Source organism: Garra rufa, unplaced genomic scaffold, assembly GCF_049309525.1.
Source record: "Garra rufa unplaced genomic scaffold, GarRuf1.0 hap1_unplaced_001, whole genome shotgun sequence".
NCBI classification, from domain to species: domain Eukaryota; kingdom Metazoa; phylum Chordata; class Actinopteri; order Cypriniformes; family Cyprinidae; genus Garra; species Garra rufa.
In genome coordinates, this window is record NW_027394276.1 from 12,133,040 (window position 1) to 12,160,472 (window position 27,433).

Genomic DNA, 27,433 nt, shown 5'->3' on the forward strand with positions numbered 1-27,433 from the left:
AAAGCCTTTGTTGAAGGTGGTTAAAAATATCTACAGTGTGATCTTTCAAATAAAAATGAATGTGTTTATCAGTAGTTGATGCAATGTTGAAACACTTTATGCAAACCTGAAATGATTTTTGTAAATCAGTGGTCAAATGCTGTATCTCCACCTGACTAGTGACTGGTCTTTGTGTGAGTGTCCACAAAACTGGAAGACTTTTTTTATGAATATAAGCAGTAGGCTGTTTTAGAAAAGAAATTTAAAAGATCAAAAAGAGGAATAAGGAAGTATATATCAGTTAGGAATAATTTAATGTCATTGTGTAAATAAAATAAAATAAAATCATATAATGCATAAAAAAAGGAACTTTAGTCTGATTCGGAATATTTTAAAATATATATATTTTTTAATCTAAATACAGGTACTTAATTTTTGGATTCTGATTATGTAATTCAGATGAAATAACATGTAATCAGTTACTACCCAGCTCTGCTTATATATATTACTTATATTTGGTAATAATACTAGTGACCTCCTCCGAGCCTAGAATTATTACTAGAAGGAAATTTCAGACTTCATATTTGACTTTACATATATTTGTACATTTATCAGATTCCTGTCCATGTTTATTACCACAGTAATATGGTTTATCAAATTATCATTACACACTTAACATACAGGTATCTTTCAGTTTGCTAGAGGTAATAGTCTCTTTCTGATCTTCATTACAGAAAATGTATGCTTACCCCTTTTTTCGCCGCCAATCGGCAACATCGTGCCGGCTCCTCATGGCGCCATCGGAGGAGGCGAAGCGCCTTGAAAATATGGAGTCGGGAAGGGCCAAACCCAAGGAGCAGGTGCTGGCAGAGTCCCGTTCTTTTGTCAGCACAAACGGTGGAGACCCCAGTGACCAGTTTTTAGTACTGGCTCACTGCAAACTTCAGTTTGGGAAGTACCAGGGCCAGAGATTTAGATGGCTCCTGGAAAACTCTCTGGGGTACGCAGTGTATTTGGTGCTCAGCATTTCCAAGGAGACAGCGCAGACAACCCCCCTGTCCGAAAATAAACAGCTCTTCCTACAGTACACTTCTCATATCAGAGAGATGGCTGAAGAAGTGGAGAAGTATGAGAGGAAGCAGGAAATGCAAGCAGAAGCCCGAGCATCTGGAGACCAGGGCTGCTTGATGGTGGAGTTTGGTGACTTCCAGGGCCGGTCCATGAAGGAAGTTTATGAGGACCAAAGCAAGGAGGCCCAAGCCCTCATCAGGTACCTGGTTAAGGCCGATGCCAGGCCAAACACCAACATGGCCATTTTCAAGACATATGTCCTGAAAAGGCAGGCTTCTGCTGTGGGCACCAGTGTACGTCCTGCACGTCCACCTGCAACCTCCAGTGCCTCTGTACCTCCAGCCGCAGCCTCCAGTGCCTCTGCACCTCCACCTGCAGCCATCCGAACTGGTGTACAGCGGACCGCCACTGTGAAAGCGCTGTTGGCGCATGGCAAACATTTGTCTCCTTCACAGCTGGCGAAAAAACTCATGTCACCAGTTAAACACTGTGAGTAGGAGTGTGAATATTACGTTTTCCCTACAGAAATTGTACACGTATTCATTTATTGTTATGGCAAACCTGTCCACTTGCTGTTTCCAGATCCATTAGTGCAGTCTACTTTACCTTCTCCAGCAGCAGAAACTTTGGCCCGAAGACAGCTTTTCGCTACAGGTAAGTAAGCACCACCTTACATACACTTGTCTCTGTGTATTGTTCACAGTAATAGTTCTAACATTTGTGCTCCAGGCACTTCCGTTTCCACTGCTGAAGATGATGATGAGGATCTGGTATTTGCTGCATCACAATGTGAAGCACAGCTGAATACAGGTGTGGCATATGACACCAATACAAATGTTATAAGAATGTTTTGTGAAAATACAATGGGAAGCATTAAAAATAAAAATCAAAATTTTTTAATATTTTTGTTTACAATACAGAATTATGTCACATCATGCCTCAAGTGGGATTTCTTCAAAAGGTTAAGGATGTCCAAAGGTGTCAGTGTATTTATTTGCGTTTCTAAACTTATCCGTTGTTAAACAATCACTAGATAACTTTCTCACACTGCTTGCTATTCTCACTCACTCACTCACTCTTTAGCTCCCCCTGAGCAGACAGGATGGTGGAGAGTCATTGTTCTTATGATGAGAAGAACAGTTTTTCCTTATTGTATATGTGTGCATGCTTCATGTCTGTGCGCATCATTACTGAATTCATCACACCTCATTTTCCTTACTTAATCACAACAGATTCTCATTCTCAAAGAACTGTACTAATTCCATTTTTCTTACATCAATAAAGTGTACGCTGTGTTCTTTGCTTCTTAACACTAGTACCATTTTCTTCACTGTTATGCCTAAATATAAGCATAACGATTATTAACACTCCTCCAAAATTACTGCTTCGTAGGCTGCTTGTGGGCTGCTTTTCTGGCGTAGTACTATCAAATCCAACGGTCATACTTATATTGTTTTTGTTACTGTTTACTCAGAGGCCTGTGCCGGTCCGTCTCCATTGGCGGAAACAGCAAAAACACCAGATCCTCCACATCATCAGCCACCAGCTGAGCTCCCAGGCCACTGGAAAGATCATCTTCCACCTTTCCAGCATGAGTGGATCCGGAACACACTATTTAAGGCCAACCCACGAACCGGCAAGCCAGAACTAGTGTCCCAGCTGAAGCTTTGGTGGTATCCTCCTCAGCCCCCTTTAATTAACAGTCAGCCACCCGCCTCACCAGACCTCTTCTTCTGTCGGCCCCTTTTCTTGTGGATGCTGCTGAAGATGTGGTTATTTCCTCTTGTCTGTGTTCGCCCAGACTGTGGTAAGCACAGGCTAACAGCAGCAGGACTTTACCGCACCGTGCGCAAGGTTTTGGACATCGACGGGTGGTATGACCTTGCCACTGAGTATCTGGAGTGCAAAGGCTGCAAAAAGAAGTATCCTGCCTGGTCCGAGGACATCTTAGGGCAGCTGGATATGGGCCACCGCAGTCAGTTTCCAGCTTTGCTGACATACAGGTAATTCATAATGACAATCATTCATTATTAGGCACTTTTATCTTGTGTGTTTTTTTCTACAACCAAAGCATTTGCATGATTATATTGTTGTTTCCTTAGATACTCATGTGACAACCGGGTGCTGAGGATGATGAGGGAGAGGACACTGGGCAACAGTGTGACTCAGCTGTACAAGAAGCTGACGGAACAGCACAGTGAGGCATGGACACAGCGTGTTCTGCAGTACCTGACTGCCTGCGAACCGTTCACAAGGTCCTCCCTTGTGCAGCCTCCTGTATTTGCTGAGCCTCCCCTTTTACCTGCCCTACCTAAGCCTAAGTGGCTCTTAGCCGTGTACGCCAGAGATGTTCTGTGGCGACTGCATGAGGTCAAAGCCAAAATAACATCCGTCTTTGGCTCTGTTCTCAAGATGGACTCCACTAAAAAGGTATCACAGTCCTGTTTATATCCAGAAATTTGTCAGATATGGATATATGTGCATACACAATGAATACAGTTTTGTCACCCTTTTATTTTTCCCAATAGGTCACAAAGAAACTTGCAGGTGCTGCTTCAGGTACAGCTGCCTGGTGTACAAATGTGGGGAATGAACACGGCCAAGTCCTCGTATCTGTGCTTACAGCCGCCGAGGGACATGGACTGGACCACATGGCAGCTGGCCTGATGAAGCGCTACCGGGACGCAGGAGAGGCAGCCCCAAAAGTGATGTACGTGGACAGAGATTGCTGCAGTCAGCATGGCCAGTGTCAGGTGAAGATGATGTTCTCGGAGTGGGTCGAGCTTGAAGTGCGCCTCGACATCTGGCATTTCATGCGGCGATTTGCTGCAGGTGTCACGACAGAGGCTCATCCACTCTACGGGATCTTCATGGCACGTCTGTCCACGTGCATCTTTCAGTGGGATCCAGAGGATGTGGCTGCACTTCGCAGTGCAAAGGAGGGTGAGCTGGCGGCAAAGAAGACTGGCCACATCTCAGAAAGGGCGGTCAGTGCTCGCATTACCCGGAGAGAGTTGGCACTGCACTGCCGGAGGAGGACCAGGGGGGTGGAGGAGACCACCAGATTGATCGGGTCACTGATTGATCTGTTCGACAGTGCGGATGGGAAGGACACTCTGGGAGTTCCTCTGCTGAATCACGAACGGATCCAGCAGATATGGAAGGAACAGCGGAAGCACGTTCCGTGTATCCAAGACCCAGACAACTTTCCGCTGTACATGAAGAAGGGGACACTGAAGAAGGGCGGTGTGGAGCTGTGCTGCTACAGGTGTGCCCGTGGCTCTACCTCCTTGGAGTCTTTCCACCTCCACCTAAACCGTTTTATTCCAGGTATTACATACATACGGATTACAAATTTTTTTTGTCAAAAATATAAGCACTATAACTGCTTCCATTACTTTAAAGTAATGTCACATGAATAAATGTCACACTCTACAGTAATACTACAGTTCTTTTCTGATGTCATAAGCATTAACAAAGCTTTATTGCCTGACAAGTCACTAGTAACTATAATTTTTAATGTAATTTAAATTGCGATTACTCACATTCAAAAGTTGTTTATATAATATATGTGTAATATATGTATTTATTATGTATAAATAAAGACACACATTTGAAAATAATTACATGTATATATTTATTATTCATATAATTTATATTATATATAAATATATTTAATATATATACATATATTTTTCTTAAATATATACATGCATGTGTTGTGTAATTGTATTGTAATTATGTAACTCTATTACATGTAACCACTTACCTCATAGCACCTCATGTGTAGTACAAAACTTTTTTGTTTATTTAATTTTTAGGAACCAGTGCCAGTGATGCGCATTTTCAAGCGTATCTCCTTGAGGGCTTGATGCGTTGGAATGATGACCGGATGGAAGACGCCATAAAAGGAGCATCCTCCATCCGGACATATGGCTGTGCCATGAGGGAGGCTGTGGACCGGCTTAGCCAAGCTGTCTTCGGGAAGCCCTGGGATGAGCGCTATCGCCCTCCTGGAGCATATACAGGCAAGAAATTCATTAATTCATGTTTTTGTTTTTTTATAGATCATTTGAATTATTTTTGCAAAACAAAAAAATTCATAGATGAACAGGGAGATCACATTCATATATTGTACTATTTTATCTATTTAGCCTTTAATGTATTAGACAAAATGTTAAGAACACTTTCTTTTTTCCCCATTTTATTCTTGTAGGTGAATTGCTGGGAATGGAGTACCTTTACAGCCAGACTGGCAAAACACTGACTCCAGTGCTCCAGAACCCAGAGGAGGAAGACAGGCTGGTGGAGGCAGTTGATGACCAGGACCTGCAAGATGAGGGGTTTGACGAAGAGATCACGGAGGACATCACAGTTCCAGTGCTGTATGAGGATGACCCCTGCCGTGATCTTAAAAACAGCCCCTCATCTTTGCCTCTGCCTCAGTCCCCGGCATCACCGGCTGAGCCGTCCACATCATCTGGCGGAGAAGGACAGCATCTTGCCCCTGCCCCTTCAGTGCTGTCACAGCCATCCGACACTGGAAGTAGTCTCTCCAACGAGGCTCAGGTAAAACACTTTATTTCAGGTAAAAAAGGGCTTTATTTAATTTCAATACCATTTTATTTCACTTATATTAATATTAATCTGCATTTACTAGGGAGCAGTCATTGGACCCGATGGCATCGCTGGGTGGGACAAGGTCCAGGACCTGGCTGGTTACCTAGTGGGTCTTCGTGAGGCTCCTTACCTCACTGACCTGCAGGTGACAGAGGTCATCCAGCTGTGGACAGCTCTCCCTGACTCTGACAAACAGCGGGTCAACTATCAGCCTCGACATCAGCCTCAGCTGACACATGGGCGCTTTAAAGCACCGAAGCGGACCGGAGTCACACCGGGTGTGGAGAGTGTTAAACGGTGTCTGATTGGACATCCTGGGGGTCCAGCACAGTGGCCCAACACCAGTCGCTTGGTTGAGGCAATTTGTATCAAGCTGTGTGCTTTACACAAGTCGCCGACCAAGAAGGCTGGAGTTTGCACCCCCAGGTGGTCTAAAATCCTCACCGATTACCACCACATCCGAGAGCTGGTGCTTAACTGTCGAAGGCTGATGGATGAAACCATGATCCAGCTGTTTGAGCTAAACCAGAAGACACTCATTCAGTGGTAAGCAAGGCACATTATTTGCTTCAAATTAAATGAATACTTCTTAAAACATATTTATAATACAAGTAATTTATTGTCAGGTTTCAGCGTCGGCAGAAGAATCAGGAAATGAGTGTCCTCGCTCAGGGACTGACTTCACCTGACCCAATTGCTGTGGCCGATGCGCAGCTTCCTCTGCCAAGGGAAAAATTGGATGAAGCGCCATCAACATCAGGGCCAAAACATCCATTTATCCTTCTGCCAAATCGGGAAGGACAGGCTCCGATCCTGCGGCCAGGTCGACGGCCCGCTGCTACCACCACCACACAGTGCCCCATTGCACCTGCCCCCACAGCATCAGAAGTAGTGCAGCCCATTTCAGCACCTGGGTCATTGTTAGGCACACTAGTCCTTAACCCGGACATGACTGTGTCAGTGGTGATCCCCTCTTCTGGTCCTTCAACATTGAGTGCAGGCCCAGCTCCACCTGCTCCTGCGTCTGATGCTCCTGTGTCCCGTTACACCCAGAGGAACAGGCGTCGACGGGCCCTGGAGGAGGAAAGTGGAGTACACAAGAGAAAGTATGTGCGAGGGGTTACTTTTAACAAATGCAGCAAATGTGGGCAGCCCAAAACGAAAGAGTTTGGCCATAGTCGGTATGGCAATGCCACATTTTGCCCGAGTGCCTCAAATGGCAAATCTTTCGATGAATGGTTGGCAGAACAGCGCCAGCTACATAAACCTCCTCAATAAAGACAATCTTTTCTGAATATATTTTGTTTACATGTGCCCACTCTTTCATACTGTTCGGTATCCTCCTCAATAAATAATTTATTTTCTGTATATATTTTGTATTTTACACGGGCCCACTCTTTCACATTTTCCGGTATCTTCCTTAATAAATATCTTTTACTGTATATATTTTGTTTATATTACATGGGCCCATTCTTTCATATTTTCTGGTATGTTCCTCAATAAATAATATCGTTCCTGTATATATTTTGTTTTTATTACATGGGCCCACTCCTTCATATTGTCCTGTATACCCCTCAATAAATATAATAAATGTCTTTTTTTTGTATATATTTATATATATTACATGGGCCCACTTTTTCATATTGTCCTGTATACCCCTCAATACTGTATCCTCCTCAATAAATTATATCTTTTCTGTATACATTATGTGTATGTATATTATGTTCATTTAAATTAAATATTTTACATTTGAACATTTAAAGTGTCTTTTGATCAGATAAATTAAATCTGATAAATGATATCCATCAAATCATGTCCCACATATACAAAAAAAAAAAAAAATAATAATCTTTGAGAAAACATTTTATTCATTAATTTAAACATAAACATGTAATATGCCTTTTAAAAATATTATAAACATGATTAACATAAAACATAAAATCAACTACTGAAACATTTTAATTCGTTTTATTTAACCATAAACATATATCATATACATACATGTTTATACATATTTACCAAACAATTATTTTCACAAAATAATAAATATCAGTCAACATATTGATATGTCTAGGGACCGATTTGTGGAAAAAGCAGGTGAGGATGGGGGCGTGTTTTAAGACGACGGAAACTGTCAACGTGACGATTCGCTCCAATCGGATCGCGTATTTAACCATAAACATAAACATGTAATATGCCTTTTAAAAATAACATACACAAATTAATAAATATCAATCAATATAATGTTATGTCTAGGGCGAGATTTGTAAAAAAAAATAAAAAAAAAATAAAAACAAGGTGGGATGGGGCGTGTTTTTAATACGACGTAAAGTGTCAACGTGATGATTCACTGTTTGGAATCAGTCCAACCGGATCAAGTTTCGCGATTCGCGAATCATTTGATTCAGAACGGGACTTCGACTCAGTCGCGCAGACCGCGGGTTCGAATCCAGCCCGCCGAGGGTGACGTGTTTCACATGTAACTAAAACTCATCCATACCGCATAAGAATATAGCCCGAATATTGTTGCAGGGGAAACTTGTCGGCACACTTGCGTTTTCGCGTCTTTTTCGCTTGCGAGGGGGGGCTCAAAGATTGGGCTCCTTCTTTTGCGCAGCGAGCGCTCTACCATTTGGCCGAAATAGCTCAGTTGGGAGAGCGTTAGACTGAAGATCTAAAGGTCCCTGGTTCAATCCCGGGTTTCGGCAGATGCAGCTTTCTTTTGTCTTTTGGTCGAGGGTGGCCAGTGACCAAAACTCACTGGGATACAACCCCTCGCTCTGACTGGTTCCCCCTGGCCGCAACACTATCTACCTCCAGGTCAGCTGTCAAAGAGGTGCTCGTGGTTCCATGGTGTAACGGTTAGCACTCTGGACTTTGAATCCAGCGATCCGAGTTCAAATCTCGGTGGAACCTACGTGCCTTCTTGCGGCAGATAAAAACAAAAAAGGCTCAACTTTATTTTTGTTGCTGGTGAGCCGTAAGCCACTTCTTCTTTGCTTTCCTCTGAGCAGCGGCCTCTCTCGTCAAGGTTCCATGGTGTAATGGTTAGCACTCTGGACTCTGAATCCAGCGATCCGAGTTCAAATCTCGGTGGGACCTGCTTTTGCCACGAATGTGCGCAGGGCCCGTTCTGAGAAATTCTTTTGACAGCAGTGGGCCCCAAAGGCTCACGCAACTGCGAGGGTACGTTTCGCACCGCAAAAAGCGCAGTCTGTCTCCTTGGGGACGTGCGCGTAAAAGGGCAGGAGCCCTTTGGAGAATGCGGGCATCGATCCCGCTACCTCTCGCTTGCGCCTACTGCATCCCACCGATTGAGCCAAAGTAAGCCCAAAGTAAGCCCACATGAGCCAATCGCGTTTCTTTCCTGGGCTTACTTTTGACCAATCACGTTTCTCTCCTGGGCTTACTTTTGACCAATCACGTTTCTCTCCTGGGCTTACTTTTGACCAATCGCGTTTCTCTCTGGGGCTTACTTTTGATCAATCGCGTTTCTCTCCCGTGGCTCACTTTTGACCAATCGCGTTACTCTCCCGTGGCTCACTTTTGACCAATCGCTGCGACCGTTTATTATTGTCATCGATCTTTGCAATAGGTAAGGCTAAGGTGTACTTCATTTTTAAATATAATTTAATATCGTTATTTGTTCATAAATAGTGTGTATTTTTGGAAAATAGAACGTGCCAATGCATGTATAGCACACATTTTCTGAAGTATTTGCGAACCTGTAACTTTTTAAATGATAAATACAGAACAAAACATGTCGCTACTGATCAGATAGGTTAAAATCATCGACAGTCCTAATTAGCCTACATTACTATGTGTGTATTGTGTGCGAAGAAAAGAATACTAATATTAAAATATTTATTTACTTATATATGTAGAGAGACAGAGAGCTGGGTAACTTACTTACTGTAACTGTAATGACTGTAAGTTAATTCGTTACTAATTCCAAGTTACAAGACAAATTGTAGTTAGTTATTTAAACCATTAACAGTTACATTACACATTTTAGGTAATATAAGTTAGTCAGACTACTTTTACGTTACTTTTAGATTACTTTTGACCTAACTTGTTTATCACATTGATTTAAACAGGGTAATCTTGAAAAAAAGAATAAGAAAATAGATTGTATTTGTTGTTATTAACAACACTAAGTGCATTTAACACATGTTTGTGAAATAACTGCCGGGAGTTAAATAAAAAACTACTAATTAATTAAACCATAAAAATAATAAATTAAAGTAAATCATTTTAAAATCAATTAAAAATGCACAAAAATGATATATATTCTTTTTGTTTACCTGCATGTCTTGTGACCATAACCTCATCAGAGGACCAATGAACATGAAAATGTGATAATTATTAAAATATTCAATTTAAGTATGTTAATTAAATATATTAGTTAAAATGTGTGCATGATAATGTGTTTGAAAGACAAAAGCCTTTGTTGAAGGTGGTTAAAAATATCTACAGTGTGATCTTTCAAATAAAAATGAATGTGTTTATCAGTAGTTGATGCAATGTTGAAACACTTTATGCAAACCTGAAATGATTTTTGTAAATCAGTGGTCAAATGCTGTATCTCCACCTGACTAGTGACTGGTCTTTGTGTGAGTGTCCACAAAACTGGAAGACTTTTTTTTATGAATATAAGCAGTAGGCTGTTTTAGAAAAGAAATTTAAAAGATCAAAAAGAGGAATTAGGAAGTATATATCAGTTAGGAATAATTTAATGTCATTGTGTAAAAAAAAATTAAATTTAAATTAAAATAAAATCATATAATGCATAAAAAAAGTAACTTTAGTCTGATTCGGAATATTTTAAAATATATATATTTTTTAATCTAAATACAGGTACTTAATTTTTGGATTCTGATTATGTAATTCAGATGAAATAACATGTAATCAGTTACTACCCAGCTCTGCTTATATATATATTACTTATATTTGGTAATAATACTAGTGACCTCCTCCGAGCCTAGAATTATTACTAGAAGGAAATTTCAGACTTCATATTTGACTTTACATATATTTGTACATATATCAGATTCCTGTCCATGTTTATTACCACAGTAATATGGTTTACATGTAGCTTGGTAAATTATCATTACACACTTAACATACAGGTATCTTTCAGTTTGCTAGAGGTAATAGTCTCTTTCTGACCTTCATTACAGAAAATGTATGCTTACCCCTTTTTTCGCCGCCAATCGGCAACATCGTGCCGGCTCCTCATGGCGCCATCGGAGGAGGCGAAGCGCCTTGAAAATATGGAGTCGGGAAGGGCCAAACCCAAGGAGCAGGTGCTGGCAGAGGCCCGTTCTTTTGTCAGCACAAACGGTGGAGACCCCAGTGACCAGTTTTTAGTACTGGCTCACTGCAAACTTCAGTTTGGGAAGTACCAGGGCCAGAGATTTAGATGGCTCCTGGAAAACTCTCTGGGGTACGCAGTGTATTTGGTGCTCAGCATTTCCAAGGAGACAGCGCAGACAACCCCCCTGTCCGAAAATAAACAGCTCTTCCTACAGTACACTTCTCATATCAGAGAGATGGCTGAAGAAGTGGAGAAGTATGAGAGGAAGCAGGAAATGCAAGCAGAAGCCCGAGCATCTGGAGACCAGGGCTGCTTGATGGTGGAGTTTGGTGACTTCCAGGGCCGGTCCATGAAGGAAGTTTATGAGGACCAAAGCAAGGAGGCCCAAGCCCTCATCAGGTACCTGGTTAAGGCCGATGCCAGGCCAAACACCAACATGGCCATTTTCAAGACATATGTCCTGAAAAGGCAGGCTTCTGCTGTGGGCACCAGTGTACGTCCTGCACGTCCACCTGCAACCTCCAGTGCCTCTGTACCTCCAGCCGCAGCCTCCAGTACCTCTGCACCTCCACCTGCAGCCATCCGAACTGGTGTACAGCGGACCGCCACTGTGAAAGCGCTGTTGGCGCATGGCAAACATTTGTCTCCTTCACAGCTGGCGAAAAAACTCGCGTCACCAGTTAAACACTGTGAGTAGGAGTGTGAATATTACATTTTCCCTACAGAAATTGTACACATATTCATTTATTGTTATGGCAAACCTGTCCACTTGCTGTTTCCAGATCCATTAGTGCAGTCTACTTTACCTTCTCCAGCAGCAGAAACTTTGGCCCGAAGACAGCTTTTCGCTACAGGTACGTAAGCACCACCTTACATACACTTGTCTCTGTGTATTGGTCACAGTAATAGTTGTAACATTTGTGCTCCAGGCACTTCCGTTTCCACTGCTGAAGATGATGATGAGGAGCTGGTATTTGCTGCATCACAATGTGAAGCACAGCTGAATACAGGTGTGGCATATGACACCAATACAAATGTTATAAGAATGTTTTGTGAAAATACAATGGGAAGCATTAAAAATAAAAATCAAAATTTTTTAATATTTTTGTTTACAATACAGAATTATGTCACATCATGCCTCAAGTGGGATTTCTTCAAAAGGTTAAGGATGTCCAAAGGTGTCAGTGTATTTATTTGCGTTTCTAAACTTATCCATTGTTAAACAATCACTAGATAACTTTCTCACACTGCTTGCTATTCTCACTCACTCACTCACTCACTCTTTAGCTCCCCCTGAGCAGACAGGATGGTGGAGAGTCATTGTTCTTATGATGAGAAGAACAGTTTTTCCTTATTGTATATGTGTGCATGCTTCATGTCTGTGCGCATCATTACTGAATTCATCACACCTCATTTTCCTTACTTAATCACAACAGATTCTCATTCTCAAAGAACTGTACTAATTCCATTTTTCTTACATAATACAGTGTACGCTGTGTTCTTTGCTTCTTAACACTAGTACCATTTTCTTCACTGTTATGCCTAAATATAAGCATAACGATTATTAACACTCCTCCAAAATTACTGCTTCGTAGGCTGCTTGTGGGCTGCTTTTCTGGCGTAGTACTATCAAATCCAACGGTCATACTTATATTGTTTTTGTTACTGTTTACTCAGAGTCCTGTGCCGGTCCGTCTCCATTGGCGGAAACAGCAAAAACACCAGATCCTCCACATCATCAGCCACCAGCTGAGCTCCCAGGCCACTGGAAAGATCATCTTCCACCTTTCCAGCATGAGTGGATCCGGAACACACTATTTAAGGCCAACCCACGAACCGGCAAGCCAGAACTAGTGTCCCAGCTGAAGCTTTGGTGGTATCCTCCTCAGCCCCCTTTAATTAACAGTCAGCCACCCGCCTCACCAGACCTCTTCTTCTGTCGGCCCCTTTTCTTGTGGATGCCGCTGAAGATGTGGTTATTTCCTCTTGTCTGTGTTCGCCCAGACTGTGGTAAGCACAGGCTAACAGCAGCAGGACTTTACCGCACCGTGCGCAAGGTTTTGGACATCGACGGGTGGTATGACCTTGCCACTGAGTATCTGGAGTGCAAAGGCTGCAAAAAGAAGTATCCTGCCTGGTCCGAGGACATCTTAGGGCAGCTGGATATGGGCCACCGCAGTCAGTTTCCAGCTTTGCTGACATACAGGTAATTCATGACAATCATTCATTATTAGGCACTTTTATCTTGTGTGTTTTTTTCTACAACCAAAGCATTTGCATGATTATATTGTTGTTTCCTTAGATACTCATGTGACAACCGGGTGCTGAGGATGATGAGGGAGAGGAGACTGGGCAACAGTGTGACTCAGCTGTACAAGAAGCTGACGGAACAGCACAGTGAGGCATGGACACAGCGTGTTCTGCAGTACCTGACTGCCTGCGAACCGTTCACAAGGTCCTCCCTTGTGCAGCCTCCTGTATTTGCTGAGCCTCCCCTTTTACCTGCCCTACCTAAGCCTAAGTGGCTCTTAGCCGTGTACGCCAGAGATGTTCTGTGGCGACTGCATGAGGTCAAAGCCAAAATAACATCCGTCTTTGGCTCTGTTCTCAAGATGGACTCCACTAAAAAGGTATCACAGTCCTGTTTATATCCAGAAATTTGCCAGATATGGATATATGTGCATTCACAATGAATACAGTTTTGTCACCCTTTTATTTTTCCCAATAGGTCACAAAGAAACTCGCAGGTGCTGCTTCAGGTACAGCTGCCTGGTGCACAAATGTGGGGAATGAACACGGCCAAGTCCTCGTCTCTGTGCTTACAGCCGCTGAGGGACATGGACTGGACCACATGGCAGCTGGCCTGATGAAGCGCTACCGGGACGCAGGAGAGGCAGCCCCAAAAGTGATGTACGTGGACAGAGATTGCTGCAGTCAGCATGGCCAGTGTCAGGTGAAGATGATGTTCTCGGAGTGGGTCGAGCTTGAAGTGCGCCTCGACATCTGGCATTTCATGCGGCGATTTGCTGCAGGTGTCACGACAGAGGCTCATCCACTCTACGGGATCTTCATGGCCCGTCTGTCCACGTGCATCTTTCAGTGGGATCCAGAGGATGTGGCTGCACTTCGCAGTGCAAAGGAGGGTGAGCTGGCGGCAAAGAAGACTGGCCACATCTCAGAAAGGGCGGTCAGTGCTCGCATTACCCGGAGAGAGTTGGCACTGCACTGCCGGAGGAGGACCAGGGGGGTGGAGGAGACCACCAGATTGATCGGGTCACTGATTGATCTGTTCGACAGTGCGGACGGGAAGGACACTCTGGGAGTTCCTCTGCTGAATCACGAACGGATCCAGCAGATATGGAAGGAACAGCGGAAGCACGTTCCGTGTATCCAAGACCCAGAGAACTTTACGCTGTACATGAAGAAGGGGACACTGAAGAAGGGCGGTGTGGAGCTGTGCTGCTACAGGTGTGCCCGTGGCTCTACCTCCTTGGAGTCTTTCCACCTCCACCTAAACCGTTTTATTCCAGGTATTACATACATACGGATTACTAATTTTTTTTTGTCAAAAATATAAGCACTATAACTGCTTCCATTACTTTAAAGTAATGTCACATGAATAAATGTCACACTCTACAGTAATACTACAGTTCTTTTCTGATGTCATAAGCATTAACAAAGCTTTATTGCCTGACAAGTCACTAGTAGCTATAATTTTTAATGTAATTTAAATTGCGATTACTCACATTCAAAAGTTGTTTATATAATATATGTGTAATATATGTATTTATTATGTATAAATAAAAACACACACATACAGTATATATTTTGAAAATAATTACATGTATATATTTATTATTCATATAATTTATATTATATATAAATATATTTAATATATATATACATATATTTTTCTTAAATATATACATGCATGTGTTGTGTAATTGTATTGTAATTATGTAACTCTATTACATGTAACCAGTTACCTCATAGCACCTCATGTGAAGTACAAAACTTTTTTGTTTATTTAATTTTTAGGAACCAGTGCCAGTGATGCGCATTTTCAAGCGTATCTCCTTGAGGGCTTGATGCGTTGGAATGATGACCGGATGGAAGACGCCATAAAAGGAGCATCCTCCATCCGGACATATGGCTGTGCCATGAGGGAGGCTGTGGACCGGCTTAGCCAAGCTGTCTTCGGGAAGCCCTGGGATGAGCGCTATCGCCCTCCTGGAGCATATACAGGCAAGAAATTCATTAATTCATGTTTTTGTTTTTTTATAGATCATTTGAATTATTTTTGCAAAACAAAAAAATTCATAGATGAACAGGGAGATCACATTCATATATTGTACTATTTTATCTATTTAGCCTTTAATGTATTAGACAAAATGTTAAGAACACTTTCTTTTTTCCCCATTTTATTCTTGTAGGTGAATTGCTGGGAATGGAGTACCTTTACAGCCAGACTGGCAAAACACTGACTCCAGTGCTCCAGAACCCAGAGGAGGAAGACAGGCTGGTGGAGGCAGTTGATGACCAGGACCTGCAAGATGAGGGGTTTGACGAAGAGATCACGGAGGACATCACAGTTCCAGTGCTGTATGAGGATGACCCCTGCCGTGATCTTAAAAACAGCCCCTCATCTTTGCCTCTGCCTCAGTCCCCGGCATCACCGGCTGAGCCGTCCACATCATCTGGCGGAGAAGGACAGCATCTTGCCCCTGCCCCTTCAGTGCTGTCACAGCCATCCGACACTGGAAGTAGTCTCTCCAACGAGGCTCAGGTAAAACACTTTATTTCAGGTAAAAAAGGGCTTTATTTAATTTCAATACCATTTTATTTCACTTATATTAATATTAATCTGCATTTACTAGGGAGCAGTCATTGGACCCGATGGCATCGCTGGGTGGGACAAGGTCCAGGACCTGGCTGGTTACCTAGTGGGTCTTCGTGAGGCTCCTTACCTCACTGACCTGCAGGTGACAGAGGTCATCCAGCTGTGGACAGCTCTCCCTGACTCTGACAAACAGCGGGTCAACTATCAGCCTCGACATCAGCCTCAGCTGACACATGGGCGCTTTAAAGCACCGAAGCGGACCGGAGTCACACCGGGTGTGGAGAGTGTTAAACGGTGTCTGATTGGACATCCTGGGGGTCCAGCACAGTGGCCCAACACCAGTCGCTTGGTTGAGGCAATTTGTATCAAGCTGTGTGCTTTACACAAGTCGCCGACCAAGAAGGCTGGAGTTTGCACCCCCAGGTGGTCTAAAATCCTCACCGATTACCACCACATCCGAGAGCTGGTGCTTAACTGTCGAAGGCTGATGGATGAAACCATGATCCAGCTGTTTGAGCTAAACCAGAAGACACTCATTCAGTGGTAAGCAAGGCACATTATTTGCTTCAAATTAAATGAATACTTCTTAAAACATATTTATAATACAAGTAATTTATTGTCAGGTTTCAGCGTCGGCAGAAGAATCAGGAAATGAGTGTCCTCGCTCAGGGACTGACTTCACCTGACCCAATTGCTGTGGCCGATGCGCAGCTTCCTCTGCCGAGGGAAAAATTGGATGAAGCGCCATCAACATCAGGGCCAAAACATCCATTTATCCTTCTGCCAAATCGGGAAGGACAGGCTCCGATCCTGCGGCCAGGTCGACGGCCCGCTGCTACCACCACCACACAGTGCCCCATTGCACCTGCCCCCACAGCATCAGAAGTAGTGCAGCCCATTTCAGCACCTGGGTCATTGTTAGGCACACTAGTCCTTAACCCGGACATGACTGTGTCAGTGGTGATCCCCTCTTCTGGTCCTTCAACATTGAGTGCAGGCCCAGCTCCACCTGCTCCTGCGTCTGATGCTCCTGTGTCCCGTTACACCCAGAGGAACAGGCGTCGACGGGCCCTGGAGGAGGAAAGTGGAGTACACAAGAGAAAGTATGTGCGAGGGGTTACTTTTAACAAATGCAGCAAATGTGGGCAGCCCAAAACGAAAGAGTTTGGCCATAGTCGGTATGGCAATGCCACATTTTGCCCGAGTGCCTCAAATGGCAAATCTTTCGATGAATGGTTGGCAGAACAGCGGCAGCTACATAAACCTCCTCAATAAAGACAATCTTTTCTGTATATATTTTGTTTACATGTGCCCACTCTTTTATACTGTTCAGTATCATCCTCAATACTGTATTCTCCTCAAAAAAATAATGTTTTCTGTATCTATTTTGTATATATTACATGGGCCCACTCTTTCACATTGTTCGGTATCCTCCTCAATAAATAATGTATTTTCTGTATATATTTTGTATTTTACATGGGCCCACTCTTTCCCATTTTCCGGAATCTTCCTTAATAAATATCTTTTAATGTATATATTTTGTTTATATTACATGGGCCCTCTCTTTCATATTGTCTGGTATGTTCCTCAATAAATAATATCGTTCCTGTATATATTTTGTTTTTATTACATGGGCCCACTCCTTCATATTGTCATGTATACCCCTCAATAAATAAAATAAATATGTCTTTTTTGTATATATTTTGAATATATTACATGGGCCCACTTTTTCATATTGTCCTGTATACCCCTCAATACTGTATCCTCCTCAATAAATTATATCTTTTCTGTATATATTATGTGTATGTATATTATGTTCATGTAAATTAAACATTTTACATTTGAACATTTAAAGTGTCTTTTGATCAGATAAATTAAATCTGATAAATGATATCCATCAAATCATGTCCCACATATACAAAAAAAATAATAATAATCTTTGAGAAAACATTTTATTCATTAATTTAAACATAAACAAGTAATATGCCTTTTAAAAATATTATAAACATAATTAACATAAAACATAAAATCAACTACTTAACATATCAACATTTTAATTCGTTTTATTTAACCATAAACATATATCATATACATTTATGTTTATACATATTTACCAAACAATTATTTTCACAAAATAATAAATATCAATCAACATATTGATATGTCTAGGGCGCGATTTGTGGAAAAAGCAGGTGAGGATGGGGGCGTGTTTTAATACGACGGAAACTGTCAACGTGACGATTCGCTCCAATCGGATCGCGTATTTAACCATAAACATAAACATGTAATATGCCTTTTAAAAATAACATACACAAATTAATAAATATCAATCAATATAATGTTATGTCTAGGGCGAGATTTGTAAAAAATAAAATAAAAATAAAAACAAGGTGGGATGGGGCGTGTTTTTAACACGACGTAAAGCGTCAACGTGATGATTCACTGTTTCGAATCAGTCCAACCGGATCAAGTTTCGCGATTCGCGAATCATTTGATTCAGAACGGGACTTCGACTCAGTCGCGCAGACCGCGGGTTCGAATCCAGCCCGCCGAGGGTGACGTATTTCACATGTAACTAAAACTCATCCATACCGCACAGGAATATAGCCCGAATATTGTTGCAGGGGAAACTTGTCGGCACACTTGCGTTTTCGCGTCTTTTTCGCTTGCGAGGGGGGGCTCAAAGATTGGGCTCCTTCTTTTGCACAGCGAGCGCTCTACCATTTGAGCTAATTCCCCTGGCCGCAGAAGGCAGAATCTTCTCCCTGTTAGGTCCACCACCATTATGAAATCCATTCAAAGGCCCACTTTCATTCCTTTGCCTTTGACCTTGTCTCGAGGTGTGTCATTTCTTCCATTGCAGTTAATTTTTTCTTTCTTTTGTTGTTGCTATTTGTCTTCTTTGCTTTTGGTTATTATGATCGCCGCCAACTTGTTTGTTTTTAGACTCATTTCTTCTAATGCTTGCTTGTTTCATTCAGTGTTTTTAATGTTGTTTTTTGGGCTTTCTTGTTGTTGTTGCTTTATTACAAACGATCCACTTGGCTTTCACAAGATTGTGATCCTGTATCAGAAGTGACTGTTGCGGTCAAGTAAGTCTGCACCCCTGAGGACCGTAACAGGGTGAGTAGAGCAGGGCAGAAACAAGTTTCTCAGAAATCGAGGTGCTTTTTGCCACAAGCGCAGACTTCCGGATGCTCCCTGCATTCAAAGCCACGTGAAGAGCGACGCTCGAGGGCAGGCGGCGGTGCGCCAGCTGCGTGAGCGTGGCTCGTTGGTCTAGGGGTATGATTCTCGCTTTGGGTGCGAGAGGTCCCGGGTTCAAATCCCGGACGAGCCCGTGGTCAGGCTTGGTCCTGAAGCTTTTCTGCCTGCTAAGGGGCCCACCAGCAGTCAGCAAATTTTGGGGAAATTGGGCAGACTTCTGGCCGGAGCCAGGCCGGTTAGCTCAGTTGGTTAGAGCGTGGTGCTAATAACGCCAAGGTCGCGGGTTCGATCCCCGTACGAGCCAGCGTCTTTTGTTATCTGTTAGCTCGTCTCTGCTCTTCTCTCAAAGCGACGGGTGGTGTCACGTAAACCCCTGCAGACCAAACCTTAGGGGGATGTGGCCGAAATAGCTCAGTTGGGAGAGCGTTAGACTGAAGATCTAAAGGTCCCTGGTTCAATCCCGGGTTTCGGCAGATGCAGCTTTCTTTTGTCTTTTGGTCGAGGGTGGCCGGTGACCAAAACTCACTGGGATACAACCCCTCGCTCTGACTGGTTCCCCATAGCCACAACACTATCTACCTCCAGGTCAGCTGTCAAAGAGGCGCTCGTGGTTCCATGGTGTAACGGTTAGCACTCTGGACTTTGAATCCAGCGATCCGAGTTCAAATCTCGGTGGAACCTGCGTGCCTTCTTGCGGCAGATAAAAACAAAAAAGGCTCAACTTTGTTTTTGTTGCTGGTGAGCCGTAAGCGACTTCTTCTTTGCTTTCCTCTGAGCAGCGGCCTCACTCGTCAAGGTTCCATGGTGTAATGGTTAGCACTCTGGACTCTGAATCCAGCGATCCGAGTTCAAATCTCGGTGGGACCTGCTTTTGCCACGAAGGTGCGCAGGGAACGTTCTGAGAAATCCTTTAGACAGCAGTGGGCCCCAAAGGCTCACGCAACTGCGAGGGTACGTTTCGCACCGCAAAAAGCGCAGTCTGTCTCCTTGGGGACGTGCGCGTAAAAGGGCAGGAGGCCCTTGGAGAATGCGGGCATCGATCCCGCTACCTCTCGCATGCTAAGCGAGCGCTCTACCATTTGAGCTAATTCCCCTGGCCACAGAAGGCAGAATCTTCTCCCTGTTAGGTCCACCACCATTATGAAATCCATTCAAAGGCCCACTTTCATTCCTTTGCCTTTGACCTTGTCTCGAGGTGTGTCATTTCTTCCATTGCAGTTAATTTTTTCTTTCTTTTGTTGTTGCTATTTGTCTTCTTTGCTTTTGGTTATTATGATCGCCGCCAACTTGTTTGTTTTTAGACTCATTTCTTCTAATGCTTGCTTGTTTCATTCAGTGTTTTTAATGTTGTTTTTTGGGCTTTCTTGTTGTTGTTGCTTTATTACAAACGATCCACTTGGCTTTCACAAGATTGTGATCCTGTATCAGAAGTGACTGTTGCGGTCAAGTAAGTCTGCACCCCTGAGGACCGTAACAGGGTGAGTAGAGCAGGGCAGAAACAAGTTTCTCAGAAATCGAGGTGCTTTTTGCCACAAGCGCAGACTTCCGGATGCTCCCTGCATTCAAAGCCACGTGAAGAGCGACGCTCGAGGGCAGGCGGCGGTGCGCCAGCTGCGTGAGCGTGGCTCGTTGGTCTAGGGGAATGATTCTCGCTTTGGGTGCGAGAGGTCCCGGGTTCAAATCCCGGACGAGCCAGTGGTCAGGCTTGGTCCTGAAGCTTTTCTGCCTGCTAAGGGGCCCACGAGCAGTCAGCAAATTTTGGGGAAATTGGGCAGAGGTCTGGCAGGAGCCATGCCGGTTAGCTCAGTTGGTTAGAGCGTGGTGCTAATAACGCCAAGTTCGCGGGTTCGATCCCCGTACGGGCCAGCGTCTTTTGTTCTCTGTTAGCTCGTCTCTGCTCTTCTCTCAAAGCGACGGGTGGTGTCACGTAAACCCCTGCAGACCAAACCTTAGGGGGATGTGGCCGAAATAGCTCAGTTGGGAGAGCGTTAGACTGAAGATCTAAAGGTCCCTGGTTCAATCCCGGGTTTCGGCAGATGCAGCTTTCTTTTGTATTTTGGTCGAGGGTGGCCGGTGACCAAAACTCACTGGGATACAACCCCTCGCTCTGACTGGTTCCCCATAGCCGCAACACTATCTACCTCCAGGTCAGCTGTCAAAGAGGCGCTTGTGGTTCCATGGTGTAACGGTTAGCACTCTGGACTTTGAATCCAGCAATCCGAGTTCAAATCTCGGTGGAACCTGCGTGCCTTCTTGCGGCAGATAAAAACAAAAAAGGCTCAACTTTGTTTTTGTTGCTGGTGAGCCGTAAGCGACTTCTTCTTTGCTTTCCTCTGAGCAGCGGCCTCACTCGTCAAGGTTCCATGGTGTAATGGTTAGCACTCTGGACTCTGAATCCAGCGATCCGAGTTCAAATCTCGGTGGGACCTGCTTTTGCCACGAAGGTGCGCAGGGAACGTTCTGAGAAATCCTTTAGACAGCAGTGGGCCCCAAAGGCTCACGCAACTGCGAGGGTACGTTTCGCACCGCAAAAAGCGCAGTCTGTCTCCTTGGGGACGTGCGCGTAAAAGGGCAGGAGGCCCTTGGAGAATGCAGGCATCGATCCCGCTACCTCTCGCTTGCGCCTACTGCATCCCACCGATTGAGCCAAAGTAAGCCCAAAGTAAGCCCACATGAGCCAATCGCGTTTCTTTCCTGGGCTTACTTTTGACCAATCACGTTTCTCTCCTGGGCTTACTTTTGACCAATCACGTTTCTCTCCTGGGCTTACTTTTGACCAATCACGTTTCTCTCCTGGGCTTACTTTTGACCAATCGCGTTTCTCTCTGGGGCTTACTTTTGATCAATCGCGTTTCTCTCCCGTGGCTCACTTTTGACCAATCGCGTTACTCTCCCGTGGCTCACTTTTGACCAATCGCTGCGACCGTTTATTATTGTCATCGATCTTTGCAATAGGTAAGGCTAAGGTGTACTTCATTTTTAAATATAATTTAATATCGTTATTTGTTCATAAATAGTGTGTATTTTTGGAAAATAGAACGTGCCAATGCATGTATAGCACACGTTTTCTGAAGTATTTGCGAACCTGTAACTTTTTAAATGATAAATACAGAACAAAACATGTCGCTACTGATCAGATAGGTTAAAATCATCGACAGTCCTAATTAGCCTACATTACTATGTGTGTATTGTGTGCGAAGAAAAGAATACTAATATTAAAATATTTATTTACTTATATATGTAGAGAGACAGAGAGCTGGGTAACTTACTTACTGTAACTGTAATGACTGTAAGTTAATTCGTTACTAATTCCAAGTTACAAGACAAATTGTAGTTAGTTATTTAAACCATTAACAGTTACATTACACATTTTAGGTAATATAAGTTAGTCAGACTACTTTTACGTTACTTTTAGATTACTTTTGACCTAACTTGTTTATCACATTGATTTAAACAGGGTAATCTTGAAAAAAAGAATAAGAAAATAGATTGTATTTGTTGTTATTAACAACACTAAGTGCATTTAACACATGTTTGTGAAATAACTGCAGGGAGTTAAATAAAAAACTACTAATTAATTAAACCATAAAAATAATAAATTAAAGTAAATCATTTTAAAATCAATTAAAAATGCACAAAAATGATATATATTCTTTTTGTTTACCTGCATGTCTTGTGACCATAACCTCATCAGAGGACCAATGAACATGAAAATGTGATAATTATTAAAATATTCAATTTAAGTATGTTAATTAAATATATTAGTTAAAATGTGTGCATGATAATGTGTTTGAAAGACAAAAGCCTTTGTTGAAGGTGGTTAAAAATATCTACAGTGTGATCTTTCAAATAAAAATGAATGTGTTTATCAGTAGTTGATGCAATGTTGAAACACTTTATGCAAACCTGAAATGATTTTTGTAAATCAGTGGTCAAATGCTGTATCTCCACCTGACTAGTGACTGGTCTTTGTGTGAGTGTCCACAAAACTGGAAGACTTTTTTTATGAATATAAGCAGTAGGCTGTTTTAGAAAAGAAATTTAAAAGATCAAAAAGAGGAATTAGGAAGTATATATCAGTTAGGAATAATTTAATGTCATTGTGTAAATAAAATAAAATAAAATCATATAATGCATAAAAAAAGGAACTTTAGTCTGATTCGGAATATATTAAAATATATATATTTTTTAATCTAAATACAGGTACTTAATTTTTGGATTCTGATTATGTAATTCAGATGAAATAACATGTAATCAGTTACTACCCAGCTCTGCTTATATATATTACTTATATTTGGTAATAATACTAGTGACCTCCTCCGAGCCTAGAATTATTACTAGAAGGAAATTTCAGACTTCATATTTGACTTTACATATATTTGTACATTTATCAGATTCCTGTCCATGTTTATTACCACAGTAATATGGTTTACATGTAGCTTGTTAAATTATCATTACACACTTAACATACAGGTATCTTTCAGTTTGCTAGAGGTAATAGTCTCTTTCTGATCTTCATTACAGAAAATGTACGCTTACCCCTTTTTTCGCCGCCAATCGGCAACATCGTGCCGGCTCCTCATGGCGCCATCGGAGGAGGCGAAGCGCCTTGAAAATATGGAGTCGGGAAGGGCCAAACCCAAGGAGCAGGTGCTGGCAGAGGCCCGTTCTTTTGTCAGCACAAACGGTGGAGACCCCAGTGACCAGTTTTTAGTACTGGCTCACTGCAAACTTCAGTTTGGGAAGTACCAGGGCCAGAGATTTAGATGGCTCCTGGAAAACTCTCTGGGGTACGCAGTGTATTTGGTGCTCAGCATTTCCAAGGAGACAGCGCAGACAACCCCCCTGTCCGAAAATAAACAGCTCTTCCTACAGTACACTTCTCATATCAGAGAGATGGCTGAAGAAGTGGAGAAGTATGAGAGGAAGCAGGAAATGCAAGCAGAAGCCCGAGCATCTGGAGACCAGGGCTGCTTGATGGTGGAGTTTGGTGACTTCCAGGGCCGGTCCATGAAGGAAGTTTATGAGGACCAAAGCAAGGAGGCCCAAGCCCTCATCAGGTACCTGGTTAAGGCCGATGCCAGGCCAAACACCAACATGGCCATTTTCAAGACATATGTCCTGAAAAGGCAGGCTTCTGCTGTGGGCACCAGTGTACGTCCTGCACGTCCACCTGCAACCTCCAGTGCCTCTGTACCTCCAGCCGCAGCCTCCAGTACCTCTGCACCTCCACCTGCAGCCATCCGAACTGGTGTACAGCGGACCGCCACTGTGAAAGCGCTGTTGGCGCATGGCAAACATTTGTCTCCTTCACAGCTGGCGAAAAAACTCGTGTCACCAGTTAAACACTGTGAGTAGGAGTGTGAATATTACATTTTCCCTACAGAAATTGTACACGTATTCATTTATTGTTATGGCAAACCTGTCCACTTGCTGTTTCCAGATCCATTAGTGCAGTCTACTTTACCTTCTCCAGCAGCAGAAACTTTGGCCCGAAGACAGCTTTTCGCTACAGGTAAGTAAGCACCATCTTACATACACTTGTCTCTGTGTATTGGTCACAGTAATAGTTGTAACATTTGTGCTCCAGGCACTTCCGTTTCCACTGCTGAAGATGATGATGATGAGGAGCTGGTATTTGCTGCATCACAATGTGAAGCACAGCTGAATACAGGTGTGGCATATGACACAAATACAAATGCTATAAGAATGTTTTGTGAAAACACAATGTGAAGCATTAAAAATAAAAATCAAATTTTTTTAATATTTTTGTTTACAATACAGAATTATGTCACATCATGCCTCAAGTGGGATTTCTTCAAAAGGTTAAGGATGTCCAAAGGTGTCAGTGTATTTATTTGCGTTTCTAAACTTACCCGTTGTTAAACAATCACTAGATAACTTTCTCACACTGCTTGCTATTCTCACTCACTCACTCACTCTTTAGCTCCCCCTGAGCAGACAGGATGGTGGAGAGTCATTGTTCTTATGATGAGAAGAACAGTTTTTCCTTATTGTATATGTGTGCATGCTTCATGTCTGTGCGCATCATTACTGAATTCATCACACCTCATTTTCCTTAATCACAACAGATTCTCATTCTCAAAGAACTGTACTAATTCCATTTTTCTTACATCAATAAAGTGTACGCTGTGTTCTTTGCTTCTTAACACTAGTACCATTTTCTTCACTGTTATGCCTTAATATATTCAAAACGATTATTAACACTCCTCCAAAATTACTGCTTCGCAGGCTGTTTGTGGGCTGCATTTATGGCGTAGTTCTATCAAATCCAACCTTATACCATCCTTATTTTGTTTTTGTTACTGTTTACTCAGAGGCCTGTGCCGGTCCGTCTCCATTGGCGGAAACAGCAAAAACACCAGATCCTCCACATCATCAGCCACCAGCTGAGCTCCCAGGCCACTGGAAAGATCATCTTCCACCTTTCCAGCATGAGTGGATCCGGAACACACTGTTTAAGGCCAACCCACGAACCGGCAAGCCAGAACTAGTGTCCCAGCTGAAGCTTTGGTGGTATCCTCCTCAGCCCCCTTTAATTAACAGTCAGCCACCCGCCTCACCAGACCTCTTCTTCTGTCGGCCCCTTTTCTTGTGGATGCCGCTGAAGATGTGGTTATTTCCTCTTGTCTGTGTTCGCCCAGACTGTGGTAGGCACAGGCTAACAGCAGCAGGACTTTACCGCACCGTGCGCAAGGTTTTGGACATCGACGGGTGGTATGACCTTGCCACTGAGTATCTGGAGTGCAAAGGCTGCAAAAAGAAGTATCCTGCCTGGTCCGAGGACATCTTAGGGCAGCTGGATATGGGCCACCGCAGTCAGTTTCCAGCTTTGCTGACATACAGGTAATTCATAATGACAATCATTCATTATTAGGCACTTTTATCTTGTGTGTTTTTTTCTACAACCAAAGCATTTGCATGATTATATTGTTGTTTCCTTAGATACTCATGTGACAACCGGGTGCTGAGGATGATGAGGGAGAGGACACTGGGCAACAGTGTGACTCAGCTGTACAAGAAGCTGACGGAACAGCACAGTGAGGCATGGACACAGCGTGTTCTGCAGTACCTGACTGCCTGCGAACCGTTCACAAGGTCCTCCCTTGTGCAGCCTCCTGTATTTGCTGAGCCTCCCCTTTTACCTGCCCTACCTAAGCCTAAGTGGCTCTTAGCCGTGTACGCCAGAGATGTTCTGTGGCGACTGCATGAGGTCAAAGCCAAAATAACATCCGTCTTTGGCTCTGTTCTCAAGATGGACTCCACTAAAAAGGTATCACAGTCCTGTTTATATCCAGAAATTTGCCAGATATGGATATATGTGCATTCACAATGAATACAGTTTTGTCACCCTTTTATTTTTCCCAATAGGTCACAAAGAAACTCGCAGGTGCTGCTTCAGGTACAGCTGCCTGGTGCACAAATGTGGGAAATGAACACGGCCAAGTCCTCGTCTCTGTGCTTACAGCCGCCGAGGGACATGGACTGGACCACATGGCAGCTGGCCTGATGAAGCGCTACCGGGACGCAGGAGAGGCAGCCCCAAAAGTGATGTACGTGGACAGAGATTGCTGCAGTCAGCATGGCCAGTGTCAGGTGAAGATGATGTTCTCGGAGTGGGTCGAGCTTGAAGTGCGCCTCGACATCTGGCATTTCATGCGGCGATTTGCTGCAGGTGTCACGACAGAGGCTCATCCACTCTACGGGATCTTCATGGCCCGTCTGTCCACGTGCATCTTTCAGTGGGATCCAGAGGATGTGGCTGCACTTCGCTGTGCAAAGGAGGGTGAGCTGGCTGCAAAGAAGACTGGCCACATCTCAGAAAGGGCGGTCAGTGCTCGCATTACCCGGAGAGAGTTGGCACTGCACTGCCGGAGGAGGACCAGGGGGGTGGAGGAGACCACCAGATTGATCGGGTCACTGATTGATCTGTTCGACAGTGCGGACGGGAAGGACACTCTGGGAGTTCCTCTGCTGAATCACGAACGGATCCAGCAGATATGGAAGGAACAGCGGAAGCACGTTCCTTGTATCCAAGACCCAGAGAACTTTCCGCTGTACATGAAGAAGGGGACACTGAAGAAGGGCGGTGTGGAGCTGTGCTGTTACAGGTGTGCCCGTGGATCTACCTCTATGAAGTACATTTTTTTGGAAGGCGTCCATTTCGGAGCATGTTTGACGGTTCGTGGTCATGGGTTTGTGGACCCTGCGCGCCGACCCCCCAAAATTTTTGAGGGGGGCGCCGCTGGTGTCAATCTGACCGGGTCGGCCGGCGGGGAAGCACGGGAAGGTCTGGGGGGGGCTGGCCCCCTTAGGGGCCGCGCGGAAACCCCCCAAAGTTTTGGGCCTAAAATTGCAGTTCTGTCTTTCGCCACAGT

At 43.6% G+C, this 27,433-nt stretch overlaps 14 non-coding genes across 14 annotated transcripts; 13 read left to right on the forward strand and 1 right to left on the reverse strand.

Annotated features, from left to right (window-relative positions):
* The first annotated feature begins 8,305 nt into the window (after window positions 1-8,305).
* trnaf-gaa (transfer RNA phenylalanine (anticodon GAA)) lies at window positions 8,306-8,378 on the forward strand. The gene has a single exon. It is a non-coding gene; the product is annotated as a tRNA-Phe (tRNA).
* Window positions 8,379-8,514: 136 nt separating this feature from the next.
* trnaq-uug (transfer RNA glutamine (anticodon UUG)) lies at window positions 8,515-8,586 on the forward strand. Its single transcript has one exon. It is a non-coding gene; the product is annotated as a tRNA-Gln (tRNA).
* Window positions 8,587-8,700: 114 nt separating this feature from the next.
* Window positions 8,701-8,772, forward strand: trnaq-cug (transfer RNA glutamine (anticodon CUG)). The gene has a single exon. It is a non-coding gene; the product is annotated as a tRNA-Gln (tRNA).
* Window positions 8,773-19,095: 10,323 nt separating this feature from the next.
* On the forward strand, window positions 19,096-19,167 carry trnap-ugg (transfer RNA proline (anticodon UGG)). The gene has a single exon. It is a non-coding gene; the product is annotated as a tRNA-Pro (tRNA).
* A 97-nt stretch (window positions 19,168-19,264) lies between these two features.
* On the forward strand, window positions 19,265-19,338 carry trnai-aau (transfer RNA isoleucine (anticodon AAU)). Its single transcript has one exon. It is a non-coding gene; the product is annotated as a tRNA-Ile (tRNA).
* A 96-nt stretch (window positions 19,339-19,434) lies between these two features.
* Window positions 19,435-19,507, forward strand: trnaf-gaa (transfer RNA phenylalanine (anticodon GAA)). Its single transcript has one exon. It is a non-coding gene; the product is annotated as a tRNA-Phe (tRNA).
* Window positions 19,508-19,643: 136 nt separating this feature from the next.
* On the forward strand, window positions 19,644-19,715 carry trnaq-uug (transfer RNA glutamine (anticodon UUG)). Its single transcript has one exon. It is a non-coding gene; the product is annotated as a tRNA-Gln (tRNA).
* Window positions 19,716-19,829: 114 nt separating this feature from the next.
* trnaq-cug (transfer RNA glutamine (anticodon CUG)) lies at window positions 19,830-19,901 on the forward strand. The gene has a single exon. It is a non-coding gene; the product is annotated as a tRNA-Gln (tRNA).
* A 154-nt stretch (window positions 19,902-20,055) lies between these two features.
* trnaa-agc (transfer RNA alanine (anticodon AGC)) lies at window positions 20,056-20,128 on the reverse strand. The gene has a single exon. It is a non-coding gene; the product is annotated as a tRNA-Ala (tRNA).
* Window positions 20,129-20,657: 529 nt separating this feature from the next.
* Window positions 20,658-20,729, forward strand: trnap-ugg (transfer RNA proline (anticodon UGG)). The gene has a single exon. It is a non-coding gene; the product is annotated as a tRNA-Pro (tRNA).
* A 97-nt stretch (window positions 20,730-20,826) lies between these two features.
* Window positions 20,827-20,900, forward strand: trnai-aau (transfer RNA isoleucine (anticodon AAU)). Its single transcript has one exon. It is a non-coding gene; the product is annotated as a tRNA-Ile (tRNA).
* Window positions 20,901-20,996: 96 nt separating this feature from the next.
* trnaf-gaa (transfer RNA phenylalanine (anticodon GAA)) lies at window positions 20,997-21,069 on the forward strand. Its single transcript has one exon. It is a non-coding gene; the product is annotated as a tRNA-Phe (tRNA).
* A 136-nt stretch (window positions 21,070-21,205) lies between these two features.
* Window positions 21,206-21,277, forward strand: trnaq-uug (transfer RNA glutamine (anticodon UUG)). The gene has a single exon. It is a non-coding gene; the product is annotated as a tRNA-Gln (tRNA).
* A 114-nt stretch (window positions 21,278-21,391) lies between these two features.
* On the forward strand, window positions 21,392-21,463 carry trnaq-cug (transfer RNA glutamine (anticodon CUG)). The gene has a single exon. It is a non-coding gene; the product is annotated as a tRNA-Gln (tRNA).
* The last annotated feature ends 5,970 nt before the right edge of the window (window positions 21,464-27,433 follow it).